The sequence below is a fragment of the Paroedura picta genome, chromosome 1 (genome assembly GCF_049243985.1).
Source record: "Paroedura picta isolate Pp20150507F chromosome 1, Ppicta_v3.0, whole genome shotgun sequence".
Lineage (NCBI taxonomy): Eukaryota > Metazoa > Chordata > Lepidosauria > Squamata > Gekkonidae > Paroedura > Paroedura picta.
The window spans coordinates 114,194,271-114,216,344 of NC_135369.1; the positions used below are offsets into that span (position 1 = coordinate 114,194,271).

Below are 22,074 nucleotides of genomic sequence, written 5' to 3' on the forward strand. Positions count from 1 at the left end.
CACCTTGCAAAAAGAAACAATGAGTAACCAAAGCAGACAGCAAGGCAAGTGTGAGTGCAACACCCTCCCCAGAGAATGGAGGCGGGAATGGAGGAGCGCTAATCATCACCCTGGTGGGAACATAATCGTCCAGAGGTAGGCCACCGCAGGCAGGAAGGGTGTGGACAGGATCTGAGTGCAGTTGCAGTTCTCCTAACTGGCGGAACTGACTCTGTTCCCACAGGCTTCAGTCTGTCTGAGCATCCAGGACTCTGGGCAAAGAGATTAACAGTGGGCTGCGGTGGGAGTTGTTGTGTTTCATGGGGAGCTTTAATGGATGCTGTCCTTGCTTCAGGGGCATGCGCCACAGGCAGAAGATGACGCTGACCAAGTCATTCATCAAAGAGTGCCTGAACATCTTATGGCACAATAGTAAAGTATTATTTTCTCTTTCCAGCCAAATGCCAGAGGGTGGCATACATTAGTCTCCTTTCCTCCATTTTATCCTTACATTGTATCCTTACCTACTTAGGGTAGGTGGAAAGAGACCCACTGGTCCAAGGTCACCCAACAAGCTCCTGGCAGAGTGGGAGTTTGAACCTGGGTCTTCTAGATCCCAGGCCCATACAAACAACTACAACATAATGGCTCTACCTATACTTCTATCCAAGCCTTCACTTGAAATTGCAGGACTCTTTATTTTGCCAATCCATTGGCCCACTAAAGCCATGTAATTCCACAAGTCTGATATATAAACCCTCATTTTGGTTTTGCTTCTCCATGAATGCCTGTTGTTACACCATTAACTGGTTTCTACATATCCCTTTCAGGCATTTTCAGGAGTATGCTCCACTTTTCAGCGTGGTTCTTCTGCTGCAGCTGATATTGGTACTCTGATTGCCGGTGCAGATAGCACTGGCATGCATATGCAGCACATTCTGTGGTTGCCATTCCTTCTCTGAGAGCCAGTTTGGTGTAGTGGTTAGGAGTGCGGACTTCTAATCTGGCATGCCGGGTTCCATTCTGTGCTCCCCTACATGCATCCAGCTGGGTGACCTTGGGCTCACCACAGCACTGATAAAACTGTTCTGACCGAGCAGTGATATCAGGACTCTCTCAGCCTCACCCACCCCACAGGGTGTCTGTTGTGGGGAGAGGAAAGAGAAAGCAACTGTAAGCTGCTTTGAAACTCCTTCGGGTAGATAAAAGCAGCATATAAGAACCAACAATTCTTCTTCCTCAGGGGGCAAGGGGAGCTAGATGACCCAGTGAGGGGGCAAATCTTACTTGCTCTGACCTCAACTGAAAACCTGGTAGAAGATCTCCATTTTCCAGGCCCTGCAGAACTCAGCCAGTTCCATCAGGGCCCTCAGCTTTCCCAGGAGCTCATTCCACCAGGTAGGGTCCAGGCAAACTTCCCTCCACAAAGCCCTGCAGGGAGCATAAGGAGACAGGTGGTCCTGCAGATATGAGGGGCCCAGACTGTGAATGGCCTTAAAGGTTAATACCAAAACCTTGAACCTGATCCGGGCTGCAACTGGTAACTAATGCTGCAGCCTCAGCCCAGGCTGGATACGGGTCCTCCAAGATGTTCTGGTGAGGACCTCTATCCAGCTAGCATCTGAGATCACCTTCAAGGCTACCAGCAACGTATCCACCCCATGGCCAGTAAAGATGCCTGATTGGCATGGTTTGAATGCCAAAGTTTCCTCCAAGAATGCCAGGAGCTGGTCCATAGCAGCCCTTTCCACCAACTTGTCCAGAAACACAAGTTGCGAGACTGGGTGGTAATTTGGTGGGTCCTGCAGGTCCAGTGATGGCTTTTACAGCAAAGGGCGAACCGCCACATCCTTCAGCGCCTCTGGAGACTCCCAGGTAGCTAGGGAGAGGTTGATAATCTCTCCCAGAGGGCCTCTTATTCACTGGTCACTTGTCTTGAGCATCCAAGAGGGACAGGGTTCAAGGAGGCAAGTAGTTGCCCTCACTGACTCCAGCAACTTATCCAATTAAATTGATTTTAATGTCTTTTTGACTGTTTCTCACCTGGGGGACAAACTTGGCAGGATAAAGGAAAAAGCAGCATTAAAATGTTTTATATAAATAAAATTAGGATCGTGACCATTTCTGCACTAGTGATTTTGTTCAGATTTGCCTTTTTAAAGTGCTACTTTTTCCATCCATTTCCACACTAAAATCCACCTTTCTAGGTGCAGACCCAAATTGTCTTCTCATTTACCTTACACCAAGGGGATTCCCAGTTACAGCGAGGTCATCTTTCAAGGTGAAATCTAATTCATGGCTGCCAAATGGGGAAATGCTTGCATTCGGGATTTTTTCCACAGCTGCCATTCATTCATTCATTCATTCATTCATTCATTCATTCATTCATTCATTCATTCATTCATTCATTGAATTTATAACCCACTCCTATCAGCCCTCCCTTTTTGGGGAGGTCCACAACAGTCAACGTATACAATTTTGAGTTGTTCGTGCATGTCTTCTTCCTCATTGCCATCCTCTCCCCTCCCTCCCTCTATTTTTTAAGGCGTGGTTCCATTACAACAGTGGTTCCCAACCTTTTTATCACCGGAGACCAGTTAATACTTGACAATTTTACTGAGGCCCGGGGGGGTGGGTAATCTTTTGCCAAGGGGCGTTGCCGCCACCTGAGCTCCTGCTCTACTTGCATTCCTGCCGGTGCCCCTGACTTCCCGCCGCTTGCTGGCTGTGCTGCCAGCAACAGCTGCACAGTGCCACGCCGAGGGGGAGCCCCAGCCATAGCGATCACTGGAGAGCACCAAAGGTGAGCCAGCGGCAGGGTGGCAGGTTAGCCCCCAAGGCAGTAGCCAGGGAGGAGGACGAGGAGGAGTGCAGACTGGTACCGACTGATCAACGAACCGTTACTGGTCTCCGGACCAGGGGTTGGGGACCACTGCATTGCAACACTGTCTCCAGCTGTAAAAAAAAATGCGGTTATGCTGCAGAACATCCCTTTCATTCTATTTGGAGAAAAAGCAAATGATACCAATCTATTGTCCAGGGTGCTATGAGTTTACTGGCTATAATAAATGTAAAACATTAAAATGAATTTTCAAGAACAAAATAGTGAGACAAAATGGGAAATATGGTAAGATATGTGGCAATTCTCCAAAAACCTTCCAGATTTTGTCTTCTTCTTTAAAAACGTGTTCAAGAGCTTTTAAAACTAATGAGCCATAAGTGTGTTGGAAAAATTTTGCATAAAAATAGTCGGTAAATTATCTTACCAAACATATTCATATAGATATTTATTATGCAGTTATTTTTTTCCTTTTGTCGATGTGTATAAATGGACATATATTCATGCACTTGCATGGGCATGCACAATGAAGCCTTGCTTCAGCTCCCAGTGCAGTCAGTGGAAAAGCACACAGTGATTTCTATAAACACTGACATGGGACATTGTGCTTTGGAGGGGATAATGGAAATGTTATGGCAAGGAATCCAGCTCACTGCGAACGAGCTGCTTTGGTGGAATTGTTTCTCACCCATCCCCACTGCTTTGTAAGGCATGTGACCAGTTTGCTCCCTTCCCAGACAGTCAGACACGCTGTAAAAAGTAACACCAGCCATGAGAATTATAAAAGGGGGGGGGGGGAGGACACGTCCATAAACAGGGATAAACATCTTTCTCTAAGCAAAGCTGTCAGATCCATTTAAGCCGAGACCTGCATGCTCTTTTCCTCTGGGGCCGCTTTTTCCTGTCTGGGAGCCATTGTGGCATTGCATGTCTACTCCCGAGTGGCCACCACTGAAAGGTTTAGATAAGGCAAAAGGTTGCACTCAATAGGCATCTAATCCCAGACTCCAGATCAAAATGGAAAGCTATACTTTTTGTTAACCACTCTGACAAAGAAGGTGGTGGTGGGGAAATGGGAGAGGGACCAGTATGGGGCAAAGGAAGGATTTCTATCAGCAGGCCAAGGCTAATGTTGCCGCTGGGAAAGATCAATCCTTTCCAATAGCCCAATTATGTTCATGTGGTTTAAGTGATAGGTGCATATCCCTCAATAATGCAACATCATCTAGAAACTAGATAGCATTTCTAAGAATATATGCAGATCAAGTTTAAAAAAAAATGCCAGAACTTACTCACATCTTTCTTTCTTTCTTTCTTTCTTTCTTTCTTTCTTTCTTTCTTTCTTTCTTTCTTTCTTTCTTTCTTTCTTTCTTTCTTTCTTTCTTTCTTTGGGTCTATTTCTGGTTTAAGGGTGAGGTTTCGAAAATGAGAATTGTGAGCACTTAGATGTCAGCCAGGCAATTAGGATAAATGAGGGTGGTGACCCATTCTCAATGAACACAGCCCCACAGATGGCCTCAGCTGTATAATAATGGTTAAGGGGCTATGGAGGAGAAATGGGTCTGGGAAGAGGAAGAGGAAGAAGAGCAGAAGGAAGAAGAAGGCAGACAGTGCCTAGAAAGAATTTGAATAACCAAATCCCCCTTTTGATTAATCTGAAGTTTTGGATTCAAGATACAAATTGACTCATTTTAGGTGGTCTCTCACAAACAGCCTCATTAAATTTCATTAAAAGTTGTAATGAACTCACTGATCATAACATTAGGCTGATATTAAGAGATGAATGAGGGATATTTTGTCAAGAAGAGTCATATAATACATAATGTAGAAATGGGAATGGAGACTTAGAGAGGAACAATAATACACCATATGTTTATAATTAGCAAAACATTCTTTCCTGTTCTCAGGATGGGCATTCTTTCTATCAAATCTCTCCCCTCTCCTCCTAATTGATGGTTTGAAGCGTCACCATGCTAAACAGTGACAAATCTGTGGGTTTTGTGTTTACATACCTGAGACAAAAGAGCTCAAACTCTTTTTGAAGTTAATTAAAGATTCAATGGTGTTCAAAAAATTTCCGGATGGGACCATCTAGATAGAGGGTGGAAGTAATCTCTAGTGCTTCTCTCTGTGATCTTTCTCAGACAGATCTTTAAGGTCCTTGTCCAAATGAGGCTGATATCGGTAGCGAGGACACTGAAGAATATAAGAAGATTATTTTGCTTTGGCATGCTTTTGCTTTTGGGAGTGTGCTGTCTAGTCAGCTTCTGGAAGGCAAATACTTTCCTACTTCCTGCAGATTAAAGAGATAGGCATCCCCCTTTGCCTAAAAATGGTCCCAGCCATCTTCAGTTCTCAGTGAGGATATTTCAGAGAGAGAATTTGACAATCATGCATGAATGTTCACAGAGGAAAAAGGAGTTGTGAAATGGAATACTTGGTCTGAGGAATCCAAAGCCACATTCTCTCTCTCTCTCTCTCTCTCTCTCACACACACACACACACACACACACATGCACCATTTGAGACAGACATTTATGAAAAGATGCAAGCTACTGCCTTTAGAGAATATTGCTGTGAGTATTTTTCCAGATTAATGTGAATGGGTATAGTGCTGCTTAAAGTGATTCTGTTTGCAATATTCTTTTTACTTTTTCATTATCCCACCTCTCCAAAAAGCTCAAAATGGCACATTGCTCACTCATTTTATTTTCATAACAACCCTGTGAGGTTAGATCAAGACAGAATGCATGATCCACACACAGGGTTGGAGAAAAGTGTCTTGTCCTTTTAAAAGAGGCTTACTTTGTGGAAATGGGAAGCTGCAGTGTTTTATGGCATGGAGGTAAATAAGATAATTTGGTAAATAACATTTTGTTTTTGGGACTGGGCATTTTTTTCCCTTCAGGCTGTTGGCAACTGTATCCATATTTAATAGCAGAGCAAGAATTTGAACCCAGGACTCTTCAGTCCTGACCCATCTACAAAATCACACGGGCTGTTAATACTCCTGAATGGCTGGTGTTTTCTCAGTTAACAATTTACATGCAAACATGAGATCTGAGGTGAGTTCTGCAAATTGTGTGAAAGAAACAGCAGTTGGCAGAGAGAGAGAGAGAGAGAGAGAGAGAGAGAGAGAGAGAGAACACTATGGGCCATTTCGCACGGCTTCAAAATAGCACAATGGTTGCTAATTGGAAACGCTACTAATTTGCCATAACCCACGACGTCGTAGACAATCTGCAACAATCCTGAAACCGACCCGCAAAAAGCGCTTCGTTGTGGCGCTTTCAGGGGAATCCAGAAAAGTGGATTCACCCTCCGGATAGCGATACACTCCTGCAACCAATCTGCAACAGTAGCGCTAAAGACCTGTGCGTTATCATTGTTGCTGGTTCTTCAAAGTCCCTCCCCCTGGCTCTCTCCTCCAAACATTTATGAAAAGACAGACATTTATGAAAAGATGCAAGCTACTGCCTTTAGAGAATATTGCTGTGAGTATTTTTCCAGATTAATGTGAATGGGTATAGTGCTGCTTAAAGTGATTCTGTTTGCAATATTCTTTTTACTTTTTCATTATCCCACCTCTCCAAAAAGCTCAAAATGGCACATTGCTCACTCATTTTATTTTCATAACAACCCTGTGAGGTTAGATCAAGACAGAATGCATGATCCACACACAGGGTTGGAGAAAAGTGTCTTGTCCTTTTAAAAGAGGCTTACTTTGTGGAAATGGGAAGCTGCAGTGTTTTATGGCATGGAGGTAAATAAGATAATTTGGTAAATAACATTTTGTTTTTGGGACTGGGCATTTTTTTTCCCTTCAGGCTGTTGGCAACTGTATCCATATTTAATAGCAGAGCAAGAATTTGAACCCAGGACTCTTCAGTCCTGACCCATCTACAACATCACACGGGCTGTTAATACTCCTGAATGGCTGGTGTTTTCTCAGTTAACAATTTACATGCAAACATGAGATCTGAGGTGAGTTCTGCAAATTGTGTGAAAGAAACAGCAGTTGGCAGAGAGAGAGAGAGAGAGAGAGAGAGAGAGAGAGAACACTATGCTGAATGAAAACAAAATGTTTTTGTAGCCAGTCTCTCACTCTCACTCACTGTGGAGTAGAGGATGTGCTGCCTTGAAGAAACATTTCTGTACCCCTTTATAAAGCAAATATTATGAAAGCAAAGGAAATGAAACCCAATATTGCCATCCAAGAACCTCTGTGGAAATAGAAAGTGCATAACCACATGAATGCAAACTGAAAAGAAGAACAAATCAGCAATGCCTGAGTGAGTGGTTAATAGGAACTGAAGATTATACCCCCCCCCCCCCATTTTTTTCTATTTCTGAGGTAAAATAGTATGAAAAGTGAGGTGGGAGAAGGAAATTAATACAGCATATTCAGAGTGTGCTTGCATGTGTGCTCCAGCGCCTCCCCTCCGCTCCCCCCCCCCCACACCACGGCACTGGCTGCTCGGGGGTGATCCGCTACAGTGCCCAACCCTAGATACCAACACTTTGAACCTGACCTGGGCCGCAACCGGTATCCAGTGCAGCTGCCTCAGCTAGGCTTGTGTGCTTCGGCTGCTTCAGTGACCCTTTAAGCCTGAAGAGGGGGAGGGAGAGGGGGAGGGGGAGGGGCAGCGCCAGTGGCGGTGTCCAACCTGGCACCTGTACGCAGATGCAGAGCTCTGTGCCTGCATGCATGCACCAACTCACACGCTGGCACTGCCTCTCCCCCCCGCGATTGAACAGCCACCGAAGCGGCTGAAATACACAAGCCTAGTCTCAGCACTAGCTGGATATGGCCCTCCAAGATGTACCTGCAAGGACCCTAGCAGCTGCATTCTGCACCAGCTGCAATTTCTGGATCAAGGACAAGGGCAGGCCTGAATAGAGAGAGATACTGCAGTCCAGTCTGGAGGTGACCGTTTGCATGAATCACGGTAGCCAAGCAGTCCAAGGACAGGCCCAACAACAGGACCAGTTTGGTGTTGTGGTTAGGAGTATGGACTTCTAATCTGGCATGCCGGGTTTGATTCTGCACTCCCCCACATGCAGCCAGCTGGGTGACCTTGGGCTTGCCGTGGCACTGATAAAACTGTTCTGACCAGGCAATGATATCAGGGTTTTCTCAGCCTCACCCACCTCACAGTGTGTCTGTTGTGGGGAGAGGAAAGAGAAGGCGACTGTAAGCTACTTTGAGCTTCCTTCGGGTAGGGAAAAGCGGCATATAAGAACCAACTCTTCTTCTTCTTCTAATTCTAATTCTAATTCTAATTCTGGGTATACACTTTCATGTACGCACACACTTCCTCTAACACATTTCCTACCTTTTCCAGGTCTTATCAACTGCTTAATCCAACCTTAGCCATACTTATTGCCCAGTTACTTATTACTCTAAATAGCTCTTCCTGGCAGCTAATCCCCTTCCCCACTCTGCACTTTGTAAGGCTTGAGAAAATCTGTTCCAATGTATCTGAAGAACTGTGCATGCACATCAAAGCTTATGCCAGAATTAAATTTTGTTGGTCTTATAAATGCCACTGGATTCAAACTTTGTTCCTGTGATGTAGGTTAGACTGAGAAAACAGAAGAGCTGGCCTTCCTAAGAAAGAAATATATGAGACCTGCAAAAAGGAAACTTTTTGCAGCATTCATTGATTCAAAATCAGTCTTTGACCTCATTCCTAGGGAACCTTTATGGGGAAAGCTTGAATCTCTAAAAATAGACCAAAGACTCCTCTTTCTAATAAAACAACTATACAGGAAATACGTGCCAGATCAAGTATACGGCAGAAGGCTCGCTTACAAACAAAGTAAGCATCAACATCAGGGTAAAACAGGGATGAATTCTGGCCCCACAACTTTTCAGTCTCTTTCTAAGTGACCTGCCAAAAGCCCTGGCTGAGGTCATCAGAAATCCATCAATCTTAGGGGAAAGGCCTACACTACTACTCCTATATGCTGACAACATGGTAATTTTCTCAAGAACAAGAGTAGGTCTATTGAGATACCTTCGTGCCTATATTAAGGGCATTTCTACACATTAGCAAAAATAGTGTAACACCCGCAGAATGGCAAATCGCATATTATATCACCCCCCCCCCGACCTTCCTTACCTTTTTGCTGTCTTAGCTTTATCTGCCTTCTTTTTGCATGTCTTGCCCTCCTCACCTACTGCTGGAAGAGGCGAAATAGAGCAATTCAAAATAATTGGTCCAAGGGATCCACTTCTAGGGGCTCCCAAAGAGGGTGCCCCCATCCCTCCATTATATCCAATGGAACGTCTGTCCCATAGAATATAATTGAGCAGATGGGGGCGTCCTCTTTAGGAACCCTAGACCTGGACCCCTTGGACCAATCATTTTGAAATTTGTAGGTGAGCCAAAGAAGAGCCTCCTGGAGCTACCTTGAAAGTTTGGAGGCTGTACCTCAAACCCCCACCCCCCAAGACCCAGGAAAGGCAGGAATGCCAAAATTCCTATTAAAGTCTACGGTGCCATTGACTTTCATGGGCTCTGAAGCTGAGGCAACCGAGTAATTTGATAAATTAGTAAATTAATATTGTTCATGATTGGGGGGGGGAGAAAAGTTTTGAGAGGCATGTTTTGTTGAATGAAATATTCTTTTATTTCTAGCATTACCTACATGTGTGTCCACCTATTCATTGCTCCAAGAAGTTAGCAATTTTTTTAAAAGGAGAGGGAGGCAGGAGCACGAGCAGAATGCTGCAGACGACTTTAGCACATTTGACCCTCCATACCTTCCTTCTGCTGGTTGCTCTCCGTAAGCGAGCACTTTTTAGGGTGGTGGATCCACTTTTTGGGATTCCCAGAGAAGCTCTGTAAAATGGAAGATGTAGCTAGCAGTTTTCTGCCCAGATGCAGGATGTGGGCAATGTTGTGTGGAGGGGCCGGAATATAATGACTATTTTAGGTACGCATTAAGCTGCCTTTATGGCATGCAGAAATACCCTAACTATTTCAAAAATAGTTAGGGTATAGGGCAGTAAATAATTGAGGCAGTAAATAAGGATCTAGAAAAACTACAAGCCTCTTTTATGTAATCACTGTCTGGAGTCCCTAATTGTGTATCTAATATAATCCTGGTTGCGGCACTTGGCCAGCACCTGAATGCAACAAGAGCATGGAAGCAAACTTTCAAGTAATGGCTTGGCTGTACTTTAAGACATGCCAGAGGAGTCTGCTTTCCAACTTATTCTTGCTCTATCTTCTTTTTGCTATGCCAATGAAGGCTCTCTGTATGTGACTGAGATAACATGACTGGATCAAGGCCATCTACCAAATTTTATCACAGACTTATGGTTTCCCAGATCCTGGTCTGATACTCTAATCACTGCACCACACTAAATTAGGTGCCAGGCAAGCCTCACACAGAAAGAGACTGCAAGTTGCCATCACAGAAAAAAACGTGGTTGACATCCACGTAATGTTTGTAGGTCATGACACAGAGAGTAGGGCTTGGGAAGAGGATCTCAACTGGGAACCCTAATTTCTGGTGAAAATGGTATGCTTTCCAGGACATAGCAGGAGACTCATAGAGTTTCTGACTGAGAATAAAGCATTTATCCCAAATCCAGTTACAATATTTTAAAATAAATATTAAATGAATAATTGTGTAGGCTTTTCCATTGTTTTTGTGAACCAAAATAATGTCACCTACAAAGCAGAAATAAAATTAACCAATGTGTGTATGGGGAAGGTTCCTTATAAACATATTTATTACTAAGATTTTTCTTAACAAAGTCTCCAACTTGTACACTCTCCCACATCACCAATGGTGTCTGATAAGCAAGAAGGGATAAACAGAGCTCAAAACCATTTTGAGCGGGTAGTGTGGTATACTGGTACTATTGATATAAGGACAGTTCCCAAAGGCTGTCTAGGAGGCATCACAGATTCAAATGGGTAGCCATGTTGGTCTGAAGTAGCACAATAAAATCAGAGTCCAGTAGCACCTTTAAGACCAACAAAGATTTATTCAAGACGTGAGCTTTCGAGCATAGTCTGAGGAAGAGCACTTGCACTCGAAAGCTCACACCTTAAATAAATCTTTGTTGGTCTTAAAGGTGATCCTGGACTCTGATTTTATAGGAGGAATTACAGTTATTGAGGCCAAGTTGTGTCCTGTTTTGTTAGTTGGCAGAGGTGTTCCAGTCAAGGTTGCCAACCTTCAGATGGGGACTGGAGATCTCCCACTATTATAATTGATCTCCAGGCAACAGAGATCACTTTCCCTGGAGAAAATGACTGCTTTGGAGGATGGACTCTATGACATTGTAGAAGAAGAAGAAGAAGAGGAGTTGGTTCGTATATGCTGCTTTTCTCTACCTGAAGGAGGCTCAAAGCGGCTTACAGTCGCCTTCTCTTTCCTCTCCCCACAACAGACACCAGGTGGGTGAGGCTGAAAGAGCCCTGATATCACTACTTGGTCAGAACAATTTTATCAGTGCTGTGGTGAGCCCAAGATCATCCAGCTGGCTGCATGTGGGGGAGTGCAGAATCGAACCCAGCATGCCAGATTAGAAGTCCGCACTCCTAACCACTACATCAAACTGTACTCTGCTGAAGTCCCTCAACTCCTGCAACCCCCCCTTCCCCAGACTCCACCTCATTCCCAAATCTCCCGGTATTTCTCAACCCTGAGCTGCCAACCCTAATATCAACTCTGGAGTCCAAATGGACTGCCTCAGCAGTCTATCCATGTGGACATCAAACTATTCTTTCTTTTTTTCTCCTTCTTCTGTATCGACTCAGTCTCTGAGAAATTTCATGTTGTTCTTCCCTCACTTTAGGCTCTGCATTGTCCCTTGCTTGTGGATCCAGACAATGTCTATTTGTTACAACCAATTACCGATACAGATACATTTACTGCAATTGTTTTTCAAAAGAGTAGTTGTACTGATTATTGCTCACTTCTGTATGCCAACAGTAGACAAGAAGGACATTGTACTGAGAAATGCCATATGATCAAGAATACCTTGCTAGGACTGTTTAGTAAAAAGGACAATGAAGGACAATGGGCATTCAGAAGCTTGTGAGATCTTTATCAGTCACGAATTATACTCCTCAAATATGGTAGATTTAGCAAATTTTGTGTAAGATTGTAGTTTGTGGGAAGAATGGCAAATTCAGGTCTCCTCAGAATCAGCTGACTCAATTCATTTGCTGACCTTTTGTATAATTTCAATTAAACCTCTGCCAATCTTTTGTGGAAGACTTTCCAACAAAAAATGGAAATGTGACTTGCCTAGATGCACAGACGATAGTGTTTTGTTCATGTGTTCCATAGCGAAAGAACTCTGTCTAAGCCATTGTGATTACACTTCAACAACACAAAAGTGACTTATAGAAAGGGGTTCCTAATTACTGACTGCCCTGTGGTGCAGGCCATTTAAGGATAGTATCATTATGCATGGGGTTTATTGAGACTTGACAGCTACAGAAGACAGAAATGAAAGAAGAAAACTGCCTTGAAATTATCTGAAGACTGAACAGCAGTGGACAACTGAGAAGTCACAATGGAGTGCAATGGTCTTTAGCTGTCTGACGTTAAGTTTTGCTGCATCAGCAAATCAATGTTTAAGCTAGGCAGGTCACATTGTCACGTGAGGAAAGACATGATTTGTGTCTTTGGCATGCATGTGTATTAAATAGATCAATTCATTGTGTCACTGAGTTGGCCAGAATTACAGACGCTCCTAAGGCTAAAGCTGACTTAGGTGGATTCCTTGATCTATGGATGATCTACATGTGAATGGGCACTGGAAGTGTTCCATATTGAATGTGAATCAGTGCTATCATCACATAATAGTGATACATAATTCTACTAATAGTGTGCAGGACCGGCATCACCCCACAAGCAACCCAAGAGAATCATATCATTTTTATTTTATATGCAATTTTAGAGATTCAACCCAGTTGCGATCCTTTACAATGGCACAGAATATAGTGGCCTGCAGATTTTGGAATATGTACAACCAGTAGACCCCTAGCATCTCTGAAGACTTTGCAAGACGTACAAGATGTACAAAGTGTTTTGAGGCAGCAACAGATCCCATGTTGGCCCTATGTGGGAAGCCCACTTACATGTCTTTGTGATACCTGTCACCCATATGACTGAAATTTAAACTTCTTTTAAACACAGGAGAATATACTTGTTTCTGCAAATTCATTTGAAATAACAGCAAAATATAATAAATTTTTCTTAACTTTTTACAACTGATGTGTATTGAACCATCTTTCTTAATTTTGTTTTTTTGTTGCCATTAAAGGTATTTTGAGTTTTGAATAGATTTTTCAGCAAGATTGTAGTTGTGGGAAGAATGGCTGTGAAAAATACCATTCTTGAAAGATTCCACGGGGTAGATGTTACCAGGTGTATTGCATAGTTCATTGTATGACACTGGTCTTTACTGATTTCACAACTCCATAAGCTGCCTTAACAAGAAAGCTGGATGATAAATGAAGTAAATAAAATAAAATTTTATTATAAAATAAATTGTGGTACATTAAAATTAGCATATTTATTTTGACATATTTATTTGTGGACTATGGTCCACATTAACAGTGTCTTGCCTCATACACAAATACACACCAATTTTATTTTGTTGTCTAGAATGCATTTTATTATCAACCTAAAATTTTACCCTCAGTCAGCATGCACATATAGATTCCCCTGGTTTCTGGGTACATGGCATATATGTTCAAAATGAAGACAGTTCATGCAGTTGACAAAATGGGCTCTGGACCATGAAAGCTTAAGCCACAGTAAATGTGTTAGTCTTTACGGTGCCAGAAATCTCTTTGTTGTTTATTCTTAAAATACTTTGTAATCATGGAACCTTTGGAGGCTGCCTGCATCAATAGTTTCCAGTCAAGCTCACAAATTTCAAATAATGCTGTGCTGAAACAACACATTGGATTAGCCTTCCTTTTACAACAATAAAATATGCTGTATGAAGAAAAGTGAATGTCTATCACATACACGTGGCCCTGGCCTCTCCATCGTTTTCTTACCCTCTTACATATTACACATCTTTTTCCTCTTAATAAAACAGTAAGGGGTGTTGGGGTGGGCTCAGTCCGTGAGGGGGAGGGGCAACAATTGGTCCCAAGGCCCTGGACTGACAAGTGGAGGGGCCAATCGGCCCCTCACCAGGAAAGACCAAAATTCCATCCAGCCAGGGGCAATCTGGAGAAATTGCTGCCAGTCTGCTCCTGACCACCGCAGGGAGAGGAGGTCAGCAGGGCTGCCAAGAGGATGAGAACAGAGGGTTTGACAGGCTGTGCCAGCCCTTTTCGCCCCAAGGCTGTCCTAACTGTCATGTCCAACTGCAAATTGCCTCATAACCCTGACAGAGCTGGCAGGAGACTGCAGAGTGCCCCCCCTCCCCCCCTTCAGGCCTGCTGCGAAGGAGCCTCTGACAGCCCCTGACTGAGGGGAGGAAGCATTTGCAGGAGCAACGCAGGGGAGCCTGAGGGTCTTCCTTTTGAGGGGGGGTACTTTCCCCTTCTGCCAAACAGTTGGCTGACAGGGAGGCCACAGAAAAGCCCCTTCTCACTTAAAATACTGCTCTGGCCGGGGGTTAGACACAGCCAAGCCATGTGTCTTTCTTCTTTGCAACTCTCTGCAGATTGGAGGCCACTGCACAGTGTTATTCTGCAGATGAAACTGTTTTTTTTAATGTATCCTGTTTCTTCTGCACAACAACCCTGTGCAGTAGGCCTCCAGTCTTTCAATTCAACAACAACCTGTGTGGGAGGCCTTAAATGTTTCTTCTCTACCACAACCCTCTCCAAAGTAGCCCTTTCTGCCTGGGGAGCTGATCTTTATACTCTGCCGGTGAGCTGTAATTCCAGGAGCACTCCAGGCCCCACCTGGAGGTTAGCTACCCCTGGGTTGGAAATATTCCTGGAGGTTTGGAGGTGGGACTTCAAAATCGTACAATGCCTCACAGTCCAGCCTTCAAAGGAGCCATTTTTGCCTGCAGTTGGTAGGGAGTGGTACAGGAGTGTCCCTCCTGGGCTATGGTCTATGGCCAGCCCTTACCAGCAACTGTTTGTATTCTGGGGCACAGACAGGCAGACCAGCATCAGTCCTGTGAGTCTGGAAAATGCAGGAAGATCTAAATAAATACTTACAGCTTGAAACTGTAAATAGTGAGAGGGAGAGGAAGGGAAGATGATTGGAAATTGCTTTTTGACACAGGCCTGCTGGTTCACTGCGGCCCATTCTCAGTTCTCTCAGACCTCTCACAGCCCCACATACCTCACAGGTTGACTATTTTGGGGAGACGAATGTAAAAGGTGTTTGTAAACTGCTTTGACACTCCTTTGGGTAGTAAACAACAGGGTACAAAAATCCGTTCTTCTAAGGAGCAACCATGAAAGAAGCATGTGGGCACATAACATTTTATCAACAGTGAAAAAATGGAGAAGAAGGAACAGGGTGGACACCTGTGTACTGCGACTACCCCATGTGTATTAGGGCAGAGGGCATTTCGGTGTCTGTGGCCTAATTCCCACAAGAAGGGAAATGACGCAGAACTGGGGGGAATTGGTTGCCATATAATCTTCCCCTAAGAAGAGTCTCCAGTCTGATTTTCCCTTCACATATCTGAAGGCTCTAGAAAGCTCATCTGTAACCACTATGGCACAATTCCCAAAGGTCGGTCCTCTCCCACACTCAACGAACATTCCACACCACAGGTTCTTGACACCCATATCTCCACACCCATGCCCTCATTTGCCACTACGCCACCACAACCTCCCACACAACGCACACATTCAAACCCATGCCCTTACAGACTGGACAACTCCTCCCCTTCCTCTTCCCACTGCCAAGCTCTAGCGCCCGTTGTATTCTTGGATACAATGGGCTTTGCCCCTAGTATAACATATAAACAACTTTTGTTCTGTCATAAATTCTTTGCAAGTAAAAATCTTCTATATTTGTTTTATGCATTTTGCTTGCTAATTTCTGCTTTTGGTAAACCAGAATGATACTTATTTTAAAGTGCACATATGGTGATAGTGCCCACCACCCCTCCCTAAAATCTCTTTCCTGTGTCTAAAAACTAATCGTTTGTCTGTGTCCAAGCCCCAGGAGGATGTCAAGGGTTGGAAAGGGGTTATACATCCTGGGAGGTAGGTATAAATGGCTCTAAGTCTGGCAGGCCTGAGGGAAAATGTTTGAATAGCCTGCAAATGGTCCACGGGAACTTAACTGACCTAAGTGAGGGGATGAGCCTCCCAGGTTGCCACTGGAGAAAAACCACAGTGATAACTCTAGAATTTAAATATTCTATAAGAGCCACCTGACTATTTGGCTTTTTGTTCTGTCTTGTACCTGTTCATGAAGATGGGAGAACAAAGGAGAAAGCAAAACCATAGGATTTTGGTCACTAGATACAAGATATTTTATGTTAAGCTAGGAAATGTTTTTAGCCAGTTTGAGGCTGTATGCTTTTATTTACCCTAATTTATTCATGTTGTACATTTAAATATATTACTTTCTTTTACCAGGAATAAGTTTTGCTACTTATGTACACCTGAAAAGAAGTCAGTACCTTTCAGATTCAGATTTCTGGAAGGTCATAAATACCAATATTTTGAGTTATTTTGGTCCCTCACTATCCATTACAGTATTCAGCTTTATGGTTGTTTCCAGAATCCCAAATATCTGAGGGTCCATTATTCCCTATGGGGGGACTGTTTCTGGGCAATGGAGTGGCTGTTTTTCAAGGGAATGATATCAAAACTGTAGAGAATATGGTCCTGCCTTCAGGCTGATCCTGCGTTGAGCAGGGGGTTGGACTAGATGGCCTGTATGGCCCCTTCCAACTCTATGATTCTATGATTCTATGCCTGTCCACTAAAGATTCCCCTTTAGATTCAAGAAGATTGGATTACCCAATTCTAATTACCCTATATACTTACGTATAAGCACCTTTATCAGCACCTTTTTACACAGTGAAAAAGCCCTCCTCGGCTTATACGCAGGTATATACGGTAATTGAAATAAAAGGCTGCTCCAGCCAGCCATGTGGTTGCATTGCCTTTTGCAAATGTGTACTGCAAGCGGAGTTTGCTCTGGCAGCTTGTAGGACATCAGCAATTTGACTGAGGGACTCTGATCTTTTTTTCTTTTTGCTTTCATTTCTTCCTCTTCTTAATCACTTCTTCCAAATTATTCTTTGGGTTTTTGTGGGTGGGGTGGGGTTTGGGGGTGCTTTGGGATTTACTGTTTCTTTCTCCTAGTGTTTCTTTTTTATCTGAGTTTGCCTTTCCTAAGCTGATTTTTGCAGTTCTTTCTTTCAGTGTTCAGTTTTACGGTTCTTTATTTCAGTGTTTTATTCTGTTTGGTTCTCCTGCCAGAGCTGTTCTCACAGAGCAGTTCTCTCAGAGCTTTCTCAGGGTGTCTGGCATCAAGAGAGGAAGGGAAGGCAATTGTAAGCTGTTTTGAGACTCCTTTGGTTAGTGAAAAGCGGGGTACAAAAACCAGCAGCTATTCATCCTCTTGACTCTTCTGTATTTGTTCGGGGGGGGGGGGAGGCTGGATGAGAGAGCCTGTGATGATGGAGCATTTCCCACCCTCAGCTTATATGCGAGTCAATAAGCTTGCCCAGATTTTGTGGTAAAATTAAGTGACTTGGCTTATATGCGGGTTGGCTTATATGTGAGTATATACATATAAGATTCTTTAGATTCTTAATCTCATTGCTGTTGTAGCATACACACACCCTTTGGGAGTTTCTGTATCACTGCAACTTCACACCGGATTTGTCCATTATGAACCAAAGTGTTAGTTGCTGACTGTTAAAAACAGTCAGTTTTACTCATAGCAATTGCACAGTCCTTGGGGAACTTAAGCAGAACAGATATTCTTACTACTAAAGATGATGAAAAGTGACACAATTCTTTTACAAGTACAATAATTAGAAGTCTTATTCCATCATAGTTTTCCTATTCAGTCCAAGGATCACTGCCTGCCTCACCATTTAATAGATACCAGATAAGCCATCTTGGAAAATGGAAAGAAAACAACAACAGCATTTCTGCATTGATTGCCATAATTGCTGACACATTCCTGTGGTAAACTTGATCAATAGAATTGCTTTCTTAAAACAATGTTTCTTCATGGAAAGGACGTCAGTAACTGAGTTATGCTCCTTTCATATACATCTTCAAACTTTAATATTCTGTTGACATCCAGAACTGGCTTGTTGCTTATCAGAACAGGCTCTGTGAATTATCTATAAGCAAGGAATAGAGTAGGCTATTGGTGACCATTCCACTGCCAACAAGATTTGCTTCAAACACAAAAGCCTTTTCATTAAGTATGTGGGACATTTTAACATGGTGTCGTTAAGTTGCCTGAGGCAGATTCTGGAGAGTGTATGATAGAAATTGTTTGAATAAGTTAATGTTCTAATATTCTCTGCCCATATTATTTTATCTACGTTTGAGTAGATGAATAAAAGTCACACTGGTCCTCCATAACTGGGACATAATACCCTTGGGCTTTTGATATTCAAAGAAGAAAATTCCTTTGCTCTGGAAAGAACATAATATTTAACCTTCTTGTGGAAGAATTTCAGAGGTGTGTATTAGACACTCACATAGTGGAAATATTCTTGCTCTCCTGAACATGAAAGGAAGGGCAAGCCTTTCTGAAATTATCCCTTTCCAGCACAACTCAATATTGTTCTCTCTGGGGACTGATGACTTCAAGTTTGTGACAAAACAAAATCATACAATATATATTAAGTGCAGCTTTGCTTGGCGTGTTTCCCACCCAAGCCATTCTTGGCTGTTTTCTCCATCTATTTCAAATCTAAGTTTTCATTTTTTTAAAAGGGGGGGGGGAATGGTTTTGACACATTGGAGATCAAACAACTACAAATTCTGCTGCAGACACCATTCACCAATCATGCTTTAACTGTTGTTGTTATCTGGCCAGAGAATCTGGGGGTGCTGATGGATGACCATTCATCAGCAGATATAGCTAGGTGTCATCAATATACATCAGTATACTGATGATATCCCATTCTGAAAAATGTCAAATAATTTCACGGAGAGAACAACTGCCTGTGGGACCTCACAGACAAGGTCTTGTTACTGGGAGGTTCTATCTTCCAGCATCACCCTGTGTTCCCGACTTTGGAGGAAAGACTGCAGCCATTTAAGGGCTGTACCTTGAACCGCCATGTCAGCTAGACAGTGGGCTAATAGCCTACAATTGACTGTTTCAAATGTTGCCATTAAATGTAATAATATTAGCAATGCTGACCTACTGAGATCCAACTGTCTCTGGACATTGTCTGAGAGGGCAATCAGAGTCCCAGGCCAGAAGCTGGACTGAAATGGGTCAAAAGCTGATGTTCCCCCATAAAACTCTGTAATTGTTCTGTGACTGCACGCTCAACTACCTTACCCAGAAATGGCAAATGTGAGACTGGATGGTGGGTGGCTGGATCAGATAGGTTCCAGGTTTGTTTGTTTTTTCAAAAGTGGCTTAACCACCACCTCCTTCAGCCTCTCCAGGAAAGTCCTTGAAGTTAGAGACAAGTTAGAATAACAGAATCATGGAATGTCCCTTAAAGGTAATCTACTCCAACCCCCTTCTCAATGCAGGATCAGCTTAAAGCATCCATGATAAGTATTTGTCCAGGTGCTGCTTAAATATTGCCAGTGAGGGGGAGCTCACTACTTCCTTAGGCTCCATGGCTCCACTGCTCACCACCTCCTTAGATTCCACTGCTGAACTACTCAGTGAAATCCCCCCCCCCCCAGATATTTAGGCAGTACCATTCTACATGTAGTTTAAAGCCATAACTTTGGGTTCTCTCTGTGGCCAACAGGAACCACTCCCTGCCCTCTTCTAAGTGACAACCTTTCAAATACTTAAAGAGAATAATCATGTCCCCTTTCAACCTCCTCTTCTCCAGGCTGAACATTCCCAAGTCTCTCAGTGTTTTATCATAAGGTTTGGTCCCCTGGCCTTAGATTATCCTCATCACTTTCCTCTGTACCCTCTCAATTTTGTCCATGTCTTTTTTGAAGTGAGGCCTCCAGAACTTCACACAGTACCCCAGATGTGGTCTGAACAATGTGGTATACAGCAGGATTATAACACCTTGCAATTTTGATGTGATGGCTCTTTTGATATAGTCCAGGACTGCTTTTCCCTTCTTTACCTTTACAACACACTGTTCATATTTAGCTTACAGTCCACAAGTACTCCTACATCTTGTTCATACACACTGCTACCCAGAAGTCTATCTCCCATCCAGTATGCATGCTTCTCTACAATTCCCCTTATTGAATTGCATCTAATTTTCCTACTCTTTCAGCATGTTCAGATCTCATTGAACTCTATCTTCTGGGGAATGTGCTAATCCTACCAATTTGATGTCATCTGTAAATAATGAGTAATCCCTCCACTCCCTCATCCAGATCACTGATAAAAATGTTGAAAAGTACGAACTCTAGTATTGAGCCCTGTGGTACATCACTGCGTACCTTCCTCCAACCTGAGAAATACCATTGACAGTTCCGGTTTTGTAACCAATTCCCTATCCACATAACCATCCCAAAAGCCAGTCTGCAGTCCTCCAGTTTACCCATCAGAACATCATGGGGAAACTTGTCAAAAGCCTTACTGAAATCCAGGTGAACAACATCAACTGAGTTGTTGATGGTGCAGATAATGCACTTCCAATGCACTTTAGAAGTAGCTTATCCTATTCTACACAGGAAAATACAGCTTCTAAAGCACACTAAAAGTGTATTATCCTATATGTGCATAATGGGCCCAGGTTGGTCTGGGCAGGACCTGTTGGAAACAAATTGTGATGACTTTCCCAGATCAACAAATTGTCCTTCAGATGTTTGCATATCGGCAAATGATGCCTCAAAGAGGAACTGAAATCTCTCTACCACCAGCATTCACTAGCCACAAGGGGCATGGGTCAAGAGGACATGTGGTAGGCCAAATGGCTGCCAAAGTCCTGTTCATATCAGCCAAAGAGAGCAGACTGAGGTGAGCATGTTCCATTCTGAATATTCAGTACATTCATTTTGCAAATGTACAGTCTAACCAGTCTTTCAAAAGTTGCAATACACCAAGCCAGTCTAGCAATCATAATCTGTGTCTTGTCCTGCAAAAAAATAAAGATCTTTATCAAGATCCCTATGAGTTGACTAGCAATGCTTGGTTTGGTGAGTTAACCAGTGGATGATCAATCAAACTAGTTTCACGTAAGTTCAAATTGTTTTTGTCACTTGTTTTCTTAGCTGGAACTAGTACTCACCTTTGGGGAAAGAATCCAGACATGGATGTGCTCAACCTACATCTGGCTGCTTGCTTTGGCGGGATGAATAAGACTGTTCAGACTTGGACAGCTAGACACTATGAGATGCATTTTTCAGCTATACTGTACAGCTATACTGTACAACTTGGTGTAGTGTTTAGGAGCGCTGACTTCTAATCTGTTGAGCCGGGTTTGATTCCCTGCTCCTCCACATGCTGCCAGCTGGGTGACCTTGGGCTCTCCACGGCACTGATAAAGCTGTTCTGACCGAACAGTAATATCAGGGCTCTCTCAGCCTCACCTATCTTACAGGGTGTCTGTTGTAGGGAGAGGAAAGAGAAGGCGAATGTAAGCCGCTTTGAGCCTCCTTCAGGTAGAGAAAAGTTGCATATAAGAACCAACTCCTTCTTCTTCTTCTTCTTCTTCTTCTTCTTCCAACTGAGCAACATGCCTTACTCAGCAGAATGGAGTCATTGATGGAACTTCACTGCAAGGTAAATGCTGATTAGTCACTTGGAGTGGGAAAGAAGGTAAAGAAATTATTCCCCTCAGAAAACCAAAATTCAAGAATAGAATATAGGCCAATATTAATACAAATTCTTAGCTAATTCAAGGATGTTTCACTTATTACAAATCTACATTTCTGTTTGAAATACAAAGATATGTATATTGACAAAATATGCAGTGAACAGTTGATCCCACAGAGGTCAATATTAATTAAATGCATGTGCCTAAAATGTTTAGAGGGGTCTTTCAAACGGCCTTATATCTCCAGCTCGTGACCCTTGTCATTGTAGAGTTTCCTGGCATATTTAATATGGCTAATTATTGGGAATAGTTTTCTCCTTTCTGTGTGCATGTGACTCCGGGGCAATTGAAACTATGGCCAAGGATTCCCTTTTTTCTGCTAGCT

General features: G+C 43.1%; 1 long non-coding RNA gene across 1 annotated transcript; it reads left to right on the top strand.

The window, feature by feature from the left end:
• Positions 1-5,715: 5,715 nt before the first annotated feature.
• On the top strand, positions 5,716-13,200 carry LOC143841577 (uncharacterized). Its single transcript, XR_013232737.1, has 3 exons — positions 5,716-5,883; positions 6,646-6,802; positions 11,640-13,200. It is a non-coding gene; the product is annotated as an uncharacterized LOC143841577 (long non-coding RNA).
• Positions 13,201-22,074: the final 8,874 nt, after the last annotated feature.